Source organism: Octopus bimaculoides, chromosome 1 (assembly GCF_046866305.1).
Source record: "Octopus bimaculoides isolate indiv1 chromosome 1, ASM4686630v1, whole genome shotgun sequence".
Taxonomy (NCBI): Eukaryota; Metazoa; Mollusca; class Cephalopoda; order Octopoda; family Octopodidae; genus Octopus; species Octopus bimaculoides.
Window position 1 is genome coordinate 133,854,017 of NC_142928.1, and position 9,878 is coordinate 133,863,894.

The following is a 9,878-nucleotide window of genomic DNA, read 5'->3' on the forward strand; positions in this document are numbered from 1 at the left end:
TACAAGGAAGTCACAAATCAATTCTTGGTTGACATGTTTGCCAAGATTGAAGGTGAAAGGCTTCTTTATATTCGTCAAAATCAAAAGAAATTGCGTGTGGACCAATATCTTACCGTTAAGGATCATGTCCAGCTGTACGGTAATGCAAGAAACATTGGCCTTCCGGTGATACTTCCTTCCAGCCATACCGGGTCTCCACGGTACATGCATCAGCGGACACAGGATGCCATGGCATATGTCCGCAAATTTGATGGACCTGACCTCTTCATCACCTTTACGTGCAACTCAACTTGGCGAGAGATAAAGGAAAACTTATTCGAGAGCCAGGCGGCATGCGACAAACACGACTTAGTGGCCAGAGTTTTCCACGGCAAATTGCAGAAGTTAATGTGGCTATTGAAACATGGCACTGTCTACGGAAAACTGAACGCGTGGATGTACACTGTAGAATGGCAAAAGCGGGGGTCTTCCACACGCCCATATACTGATTTGGTGCCAAGAAAAAATCAGACCTACGGACGTCGATCAGATTATATGTGCAGAGCTGCTTGACCCTAATGTCGACTTGGAGCTATTCAAAATCGTGTTGGTGCATATGATACACGGGCTTTGTGGTGTCTTGAATCCTAATTCTCCATGTATGGAAAACATTAGATGTTCAAAGCACTATCCCAAGGCTTTCAACAGGTCTACATGTACTGGTATTGATGGCTGCCCCATTTACCGATGACGTGCCCCTGACTTTGGAGGAATTTCGGCGAAAAAAAGGATAAAGGGCAAAGACACATATTCCATTCTATTATGTTCTTATATCTATATGTACACACAAATTTGCTGTCTTCCAACTCGTTACCATCCAGAATAGCTCCTTATTGTCCTCGTCCGCCATTATGCAAGCGTAGTTTACTTTATGGGGAGGGGAATTTTTTGTGCTTTGTTGTGTCTGCGATTCTTTTTAGCTTGTCTAGGAGGGGAATGGGTAGGTTCGGTGTCTGTAGGAAGAGGGTAGGTCTCAGAGGGTATTGGTGGGGTGAGCAAGGTTTGAGGTTCCACATTACACCTTTTCTCTTTTTCCTTTTTCCATCTGCCACTCTCCATTCTTCTTCTCTTTCCTCCTCTTTTTCTTTTTCCTCCTCTTGCTTCTTTTCCGGCATTTCTTCTGTTGTTCACTTCTGTAGAGGGCAGTATGCTCTAATGTGGCCTTTCAATACCAGTTCACCAATTGACACTGCCTCCGCCAAATTTTCTAGTGTCTCCACCGCAGCTTGTATATACACTGAGTCGTCCGTTTTTGTGGCTTGGAGGATGGCCACCTCCTTCTCGCTACCCAGGAGAATAGCCGCCACGACCCAAACCACACCAATTTCTGGTGGAATTCCTTCCACCCTTATCCTTGATGTCCTTCTTCTCATATATGTGGGTAGAAGGATCGATCATTTTATCGGTTTTTATTGTTCCCGTTGCATTCTCTATTGCTTTTGCTTCCGACTTGAATAGTACTATTATGGATCCAAATTTACTTCCTCTGGCCAGATACGTAATATCTGGCCAGACCGAGCATAATGCCTTTTCAATGATCCTTTCTTCCACACGTTCAATTCTCCTGTTTTCCATCGAGTATACGTTATATATCACAGTTTTTCTGTCAATCTGTTCCATTTTATTCTGAGGTGGTGTCAGCTTAACGTCACCACCTACTCTGGTAGTCATTCTTCCGTAACTTTCCATGTTGGAGAGGTCTACCTCCCTCTTCCTCACCTCCGCTGCCTCTGCAAAACTTTTCTTCTCTAAAACTTTATCCATTCTTCCGATGGCACGAACCAACTCCTCCTCCGAAGAGGAGAATTCGGAACCGCTAAATTCCGAATAGTACATTTTCGTTGCTTATCTCTCGATAATATCTCCTCATGTCACAGCTTTGCGATGTTCCACTACCCTTATTTTGAGGGGGCGCCATGTTTCGCTTTGCATAACCTACCACAGCTGCATGGGATGGAGTACACGCAGTTTTTGGTCATATTCTCTTCTATTGGTGGTTTTACTCGAAGGAGATATTTGCGAAGTGTTGTATTACTCTTGAATACTGTCCGGATGCCATATGGGCCGCATATCTTTTGTATCTTTTCGGAGACAGTTTATTGGTTTCACCCTCTCTTTTCTTCATAATTGGAGTAGATAGTATGTTTTGGGGGTAAGCCCTAAAAATTCACTCCATAATTATCCACGGCATATGGCGTAGTGGTTAAGAGCGCGGGCTACTAGCCCCAAGATTCCGAGTTCGATTCCAGGCTGTGACCTGAATAATAATGATAAAAATAACAACAATAACAACAACAATAACAATAGCAACAACAACAATAACAATAGCAACAACAACAATAACAATAGCAACAATAACAATAATAATAATAATAATAATAACAATAACATCGAAAAATACTTTAGGAATGAGAATCCAGGTTCGAAATTTCCCCCAAGACACCTGATGAAGGCTGGAGAGTATATCAGCCGAAACGTTGTGTTAACAACAAACAAAATGAGGACAAATATCCGTCAAATCTAAATAATGTAAATAATGTACATAATTCCTCATCTCTTAAATATAGAACTGAATAAATGATATGTGTGTGTGTGTATGTGTGTATGTGTGTGTGTGTATATGTATGTATACTGACGCACAAACGCGCGCACGCGAGCTTGTCACGTCACTTGACGTGTTATATATCAAGATCATTATTTTGGTTTTAAGTTGTAGAGATTTTGTCACGTGCTGGCAGTTTCGAATATTTAAACGAGATTATATCACGTTACGTACCTTATGCGTAATAAAAAAAACAGAATATATAAAAGAGTGAGTGCAAAGGACGGAAAGACATGAGCGAAATTAGAAATGTAAGTGCAGCTGTTCGGGTGGGTATGTGTGTTTGCGCTGCCATTTTAACACAGGGATGCACTGGGCAGTTTCCCGGATGTCCAACGGGTGTACGTGTATAATACCAATCTATGTACGTTGTAACTTACTGTCGATAAATAAATATTAAAGGGTCCAATGCAGTCATTTGCCCAAGAGTCCTATAATAGGGGTTCTCAAACATATTTTATCTATGGACTCCTTTGATTACTATTTTATTCTGGTGGGCCCCCCATAGCCATTCGATGTCTAAAAACTAGCTTTCTACAAACGTCATTGAAAACTCTTGTTTTGTTTTTCATACATTAACTTATGTAGATTGAACTACGTAAAATGTGAGAGAGATAAACCTAGCTGTTTCTTGCAATAAATTCATCTAAAGCAAAATGTTTTCAAGGACCCTTAAAATACTACTGTAGATTCCCAAATTTACTATTTTGCTTGTAGGGATCCCCTTTGGTTACTATCTTATTCTGGTGGACACCCATAGCCATTTGACGTTTAAAATTTTGTTTTATAGATACTTCATTCAAAATTCCTATTTTGTTTTTCACATATCAACTAGGTTGAACTATGTAAAATGTTAGAGAAAGAAACCCAGCTGTTTCTTGCAATACATACCAATACATACATCTAAAGTAAAATCATTCCAGGTCCTCTTATAATACCATTGTGAATCTCCAATTTACTGTTTTTCAAAGCATGGACCCCTTCTGTTAACTATTTTATTCTGGTGGGCCCTCATAGCCATTCGATGTTTAAAAACTTGTTTTATAGAAACTTCTTAGAAAATTCCTATTTTGTTTTTTACACATTAACCTGTGTAGGATGAACGTTCGAGAAAGAAACCTAACTGGTTCTTGCAATACATACATACCAATACATACATCCAAAGTAAAATTTTTTCATGGGCCCTTAAAATACTATTAGGGAACCCTAACTTACTATTTTGTTGCGTGGACCCACAAAAATCTTATATGGACCCCGGTTGAGAACCATTAGTCTATAATGTTAAGACAGCATTGTGTATAGGAGGGAGCGAGAAAGAGTAAGATTGAGAGAAAAGGAGCAAAAAAAAAAGAGATAGAGATGCTGAGACAAAATGTATGAACTAAGTCTGAATAACCAATATTCGTTTCGAATATTGGCACAAGGCCAGCAATTTCCGTGTGGTGAGGGAGCCGTAGCTGAAAGGCAAGTCAACCTCGGCGGAAATTGAACTCGGAACGTGAAGACGAACGAAATGCCGCAAAGCATTTTGTCCGACGTGCTAACGATCATGTCAGCTTGCCGCCGTTGTTGGTCGCCAATATTACTGTACGTATAAGGACAGTGAGCTGGCAAAATCGTTAGCACGCCAGGCAAAATGCTTTGCGGCATTTCGTCTGCTGTTACGTTCTGAGTTCAAATTCCGCCGAGGTCGACTTTGCCTTTCATCCTTTCGGGGTCGATAAATTAAGTACCAGTTACGCACTGGGGCTCGATGTAATCAACTTAATCCCTTTGTCTGACCTTGTTTGTCCCCTCTATGTTTAGCCCCTTGTGGGCAATAAAGAAATAAGAATCGTTAGCACGCCAGGCAAAATGCTTAGCACCATTTCGTGTGTCTTCACGTTCTGAGTTCAGATTCTGCCGATATCTACTTTGCCTTTTATGTTTTGGGGTTCGATATAATAAATACCAGTTGAACACTGGGGTCGAGATAATCGACTCACCCCCTTTACTGAAATTACTGATCTTGCGCCAAAATTTGAAATCAATATTATTGTACATATTAGGGCGGCAAACTAGCAGAATCATTAGCACGCCGGGAAAAATGCTTAGCGGCATTTTGTCCGTCTTTACGCTCTGAGTCCAACTTCCACAGAGGTTGACTTACCTTTATATTCTTTCGGGGTCGATAAAACAAGTATCAGTTGAGACCCAGGGTCGAGTACTCAACTCATCCACTTCTCCTAAAATTGCTGGCGTTGTGCTAAAATTTGAAAGCAATGTTCCCATACATGTATTCGTGTCAATCACGACCTTCAATAACCAATTAGTGTCTTGTTCAAGCAATGGGAAGGGTGTGCAACAAAATTTGTTTTTAGTTGCAAAGTGAAAGTGAAATTATAAAACAAGCAAAATACACGGGAACGCACAGACGGTCACACACATATACATTCACATACACATACACGTACGCTAACTACAGACCTTTCAACAGAGAGTGAGAGAGAGAGGGGTTGTGAGAGAGAGAGGGGGTTGTGTGTGTGAGAGAGAGAGAGAGAGAGAGAGAGAGAGAGGGAGAGAGAGGTATGAGGTGCAAGACAATTTTTCTAGTTTACGATCACGTTTCAGCATACGTGTGTATGTATGTATGTATGTATGTATGTATGTATGTATGCATGCATGCATGTATGTATGTATACATACCTACACACACACACACACACACACACATATATATATACATGTACATCCATACACACACATATATAAGTATATATGCATATATATATATATATATATATATATATATATATATATATATATATATATATACGCATATACATGCATATATATTTTTATATTTTATACATGCATATAAACATACACATAGACGCACATGTATGCATACACATACTCACGAATGCATACTTATATGTATGTACTATAGTTTTTTGTTTACAGAAAGTTGTCAACGAGCAACAAATGTCAAGACATATACACACAAACACGCGCGCACACACACATACACATTTATATATATATATATATATGTATGTGTGCGTGTGTATTCACACGCATGCACACGCACATACACATATTAGCATTCATTTGTACATGTACAGTATATGTTGTGTGGGCTGTATGTTTGGGTTAATGTGTGTGTGTGTGTGTGTGAGAGTGAATGAGTGTGTATGTGTATGTGTATGTGTGTATATGTGTACGCATGTGTGTGTATGTGTGTATGATTGGGCTCCCGTAAACTTATATAAAACGAGAGATAAATCTGAAATTTTAAATATACTTCGAGCCTTCAGTAATGGAGATCATTGATATCACAATACACTTAAATACACAAAAAGAAAATAGAAGTACATAAATAAATAACTAAACAAGATCGACTTGAAAGACTCTATTATATGTACTTTTGAACAATCTGAATCAACCAGTAGAGTTACTCTACTGAAATCGATTAGCAGTAAGCAGTCTAAATTAATCGAAGGTATGAAAATATTTCCTTTATAGCAAGTAAGAATTATAATTTGTGGTTTTCATTGATATTTTTTTTCCATTTATGTTATTCTGTGTTGTTTTACACTTTCCTCTGTTGATTTGTCAGAAATGAGTTATTAACAAATAACAGGATTACATACATACATACATACATACATACATACGTACATAAATATATACATATACATACACTTACATATATACACATACACACACATACCTATGTGTGCGCGCGCACACACACACACACACACACACACACACACACACACACACACACACACACACACACACACACACACACACATATATATATATATATATATATATATATATATATATATACCGTATTTTAACGTGTATAAGGAACCCCCTAATTTTGGGGGCTTAAAATTTGGAAAAAAAGGTTTTGTAAGGGATTATAATACTATCCCTCTATTAGAAACTCCCATATTTTTTAAACTTTATTTTTTGACAAAATAAGGTTCCATATACACGTTAAAATACGGTAAACACACACACAAGCACATGTAGTGAGGAAAGGCAAACAATTATGCAAGGCAGTACAAGGGTATTTAATTCAATCTAAATTTTGTTACATAACGAACAGTAAAAATAGTAAAAGATATCTCTGATAGCTATACCTATACCTACTGATTCAGAGGGGAGCTACTTTTAGCCGCTTTTGAATAGAACAATCACCACAACTTCAACTGTTGTTCAAACTGGAATTTTTGTTGCGCACCTATTTGAGTGCTCAGAACACATACCTATTAGTTTGAGTCATCCTGACAAAAACTCCTCATATCCTCTATCCTCTACATCTACACTATAATGGAGAAAGCTGCTTATTCATTAGGTATGTAACAATTACTAAAAGTATTAAAAGAAAGTAATATTAAAAGTTTGACCGTCTGGAAATATTTTTATAAATTCATGTTCTAAGAAATTGTCTATAATTTGGATTTCTGAAGTTTTTTGAATTTTTTTAACTCCAAATTCTCGCAAATTTAAATATTCATTGCGTCCAATTCTTCATAAACTTAAATATTCATTGCGTTTTATTTGCAACAGTCTCTCATTCTCGCTCGCCTCTATTTCCATTAATAATAATTTAATAATAGCTATATAACTTTGATACGAGGCACAATTTCAAGAATATCATCAGTTTCTGGAGTTTGTTAAATGAATATTTTTGATAAAATGAAAATTCTTTAATATATCGGATAAATTTTTTTTTTTCCTCTAAATGAAGAAAAGATTTTGTTGGTATGGCTGCTTGGAACGCTATAAGCCTCATAATAGTAGCTATATGATCGCTGCTATTTCTAGCACGCTAAACACGATAGTTTTTTAATGAGCTTTCACTTACATGGTTTTCATTTAATGTTTGCAATGTTCTCCCCCTCTCTCTCTCTCTCTTTCTCTCTCTCTCTCTCTCTCTCTCTCTCTCTCTCTCTCTCTCTCTCTCTCTCTCACACACACACACACACAAACACACTCACAATGTCTCTCTAATATAAACACACACACGCTCTAGGTTTGATTTCGTTATTACACAAATATCACATTTGAATTTTGCAATTCAATATGGGACGTCCAAAAAAGTATGCGACTGCAAAAGAAAATTTAACAGCAAAGCCACAACGGCAGAGAAAAAAAATGGGCAACTGAATCAGATGAAACCAGGGCAAAGCGACTGAAACAGATGTCTGAATATGCACGACGGAGACGTAGACATGATTCCGTTTCTGTTTGACATGACCGACTGGTTAGGGTATCTCGAGAGGAGAATATCTACTTCAAAATAATGTGGTGTCAGATCACAAATTGTTGATACAACACTAAAGAGATCTTTTCTTTGGGATCATGCGGAAGTAGTGGAGTTGACAACCAATCTAAGACTTCTTGGAGAAGGTCATTCTGATGAAAGAGAGTTCGCAAATTATCTTCTTGATGTAGGAAATGATAACATTTCTGTTGAACAAAGCCTAGGTGAAGTCAAAATCAAACTACCCAATGACCTTTGCCTTGAAAGTGGTACTCTTTCAGATCTATGTGATTTTGTATATGCTGCCCTAAAAATTAATATCACAAACGCTGTGTGGCTTGCAAATAGAACCGTTATTGTTCCAAGAAATGAAGCAGCACAATTTGTGAATGATTTTCTATTGACCAGGATCCCAGGGTGATATATATAAGGTCAGATACAGTTGATAATTTATACAGAAGGTCAGATACAGTTGATAATGAAATTCTGTACCTAACTGAGTTCATCAACAAACTTACACCATGAGGGTTGCCCCCACACGTTCTCAAATCGAAGAAAAAATGCTGCATAATGCGTCTGAAAAATTTAGACGTTACTAATGGACATTGCAATGGCACACGTTACATCATTGTCAGTTTACATGATCATGTTATTGAGGCTTAAGTTGCCTCTGGTCCTTATGCAAGATCAACTCTGCTAATCCCAAGAATACTTCATGTATCTTAAGAAATGAAATTTCCATTCATATTTACACGCAAACAATTTCCTGTCAAGCCAGCTTTTGCTTTGACGTGCAACAAGGCACAGAGACAGACATTTGAACAAATTGGAATATATCTTCCAACACAATTTTTCTCACATAGTCAGCTGTATGTTGCATTATCTAGAGTTCGAAAGAAGGCTAATATCAAAATATTGGCTGAGAGACGTGGAAACAGTATAATTACTGACAATTGTTCCTACAAGGAGATACTACTTTAAAGCAAAATATGCTTTTTAGCAAGTTTCAGTAAATAGAATTAACACATAAACTATAAGTAAAGTAACATATATTTGTAAGGAATTAAATTGTTTTGTCATTTTTCGACACATGCCGGATGAATGATATCGTTATACTGGATCATTTTAAATTTGGGTACATTTGAAAATGTAAGGAAACACCATTCCCATGTGTTCTCACAGCACTAGACATTTCTGCGTGTGTGACCGTCCGTCTGTCTGTCTATCTATCTATCTATCTATCTATCTATCTATCTATGCACACCTATGTAAGTTCTACCAATCATTAATGATAACAGATTGACTCAGTTATATATCCACATATAAGTTTCTGTGATATCCATTAGTTAGCCACACCCTCCATAATAGCCATAATATAGGTTTGACTCTCTGGAAAATTTTAATAAATTCCTCTGTTAATATATGTATCGATAAAAAGTCGCTTTCGGAGCGTCTGTTATTATTTACTGTCTCAAGTTTGAATATTTGTTGTCAAGCTTTACGTTCACTGCGGTGTAGGTTTTAACATTTGATAAACAATATTAATATGTTCTGGCAGAATTTTTCGTTTTCATTTGCAACACAGTCTCTCATATTCTCTATCGCACCGCTAATTGTTTTCATTGATAACAATATATTCATTGCCATTTTTTCATTTCGAGTTTTATTTCGTTATTTCAGACGAGGAAATCAGGTATTTTGTTGACTTAAATTCGCTGTGAAAATGGAAAATGCCCTCAGTTAATTCTTTATACATACTGAAAATAAATTATATTGGACAGCTTATTAAAATTTACTGAAGCTTCGAACTCATGTGACTTATTTCCTTCCTGTCGTTATCTAAGAATTAGTAAGTGAATTTGTTGCTATGGCTATTGATACGCTATAGGTATTAAAATATCTCTTTGTGATCGCTGCTATTTTTGGCACATTAAACGTAGTTGAACTATCTTGACGTTTGCTTAAAAAAGAGAG

The 9,878-nt window shown here is 37.2% G+C and overlaps 1 protein-coding gene across 10 annotated transcripts in view; it reads left to right on the top strand.

Annotated features, from left to right (window-relative positions):
• The first annotated feature begins 5,714 nt into the window (after window positions 1-5,714).
• The window catches only part of LOC106870292 (large neutral amino acids transporter small subunit 2), a 280,148-nt gene continuing 275,984 nt past the window's right edge, over window positions 5,715-9,878 (top strand). For 6 of the 10 annotated variants that reach the window (XM_089358901.1, XM_052970778.2, XM_052970783.2 and 3 more), the window contains exon 1: window positions 5,776-6,122. The gene's annotated coding sequence lies outside the window, so the exon portion shown is untranslated. Of the gene's footprint in view, window positions 6,149-9,878 lie in introns of all 10 variants that reach the window. The other 4 variants (XM_052970799.2, XM_052970805.2, XM_052970797.2 and 1 more) reach the window with 3 other exon arrangements.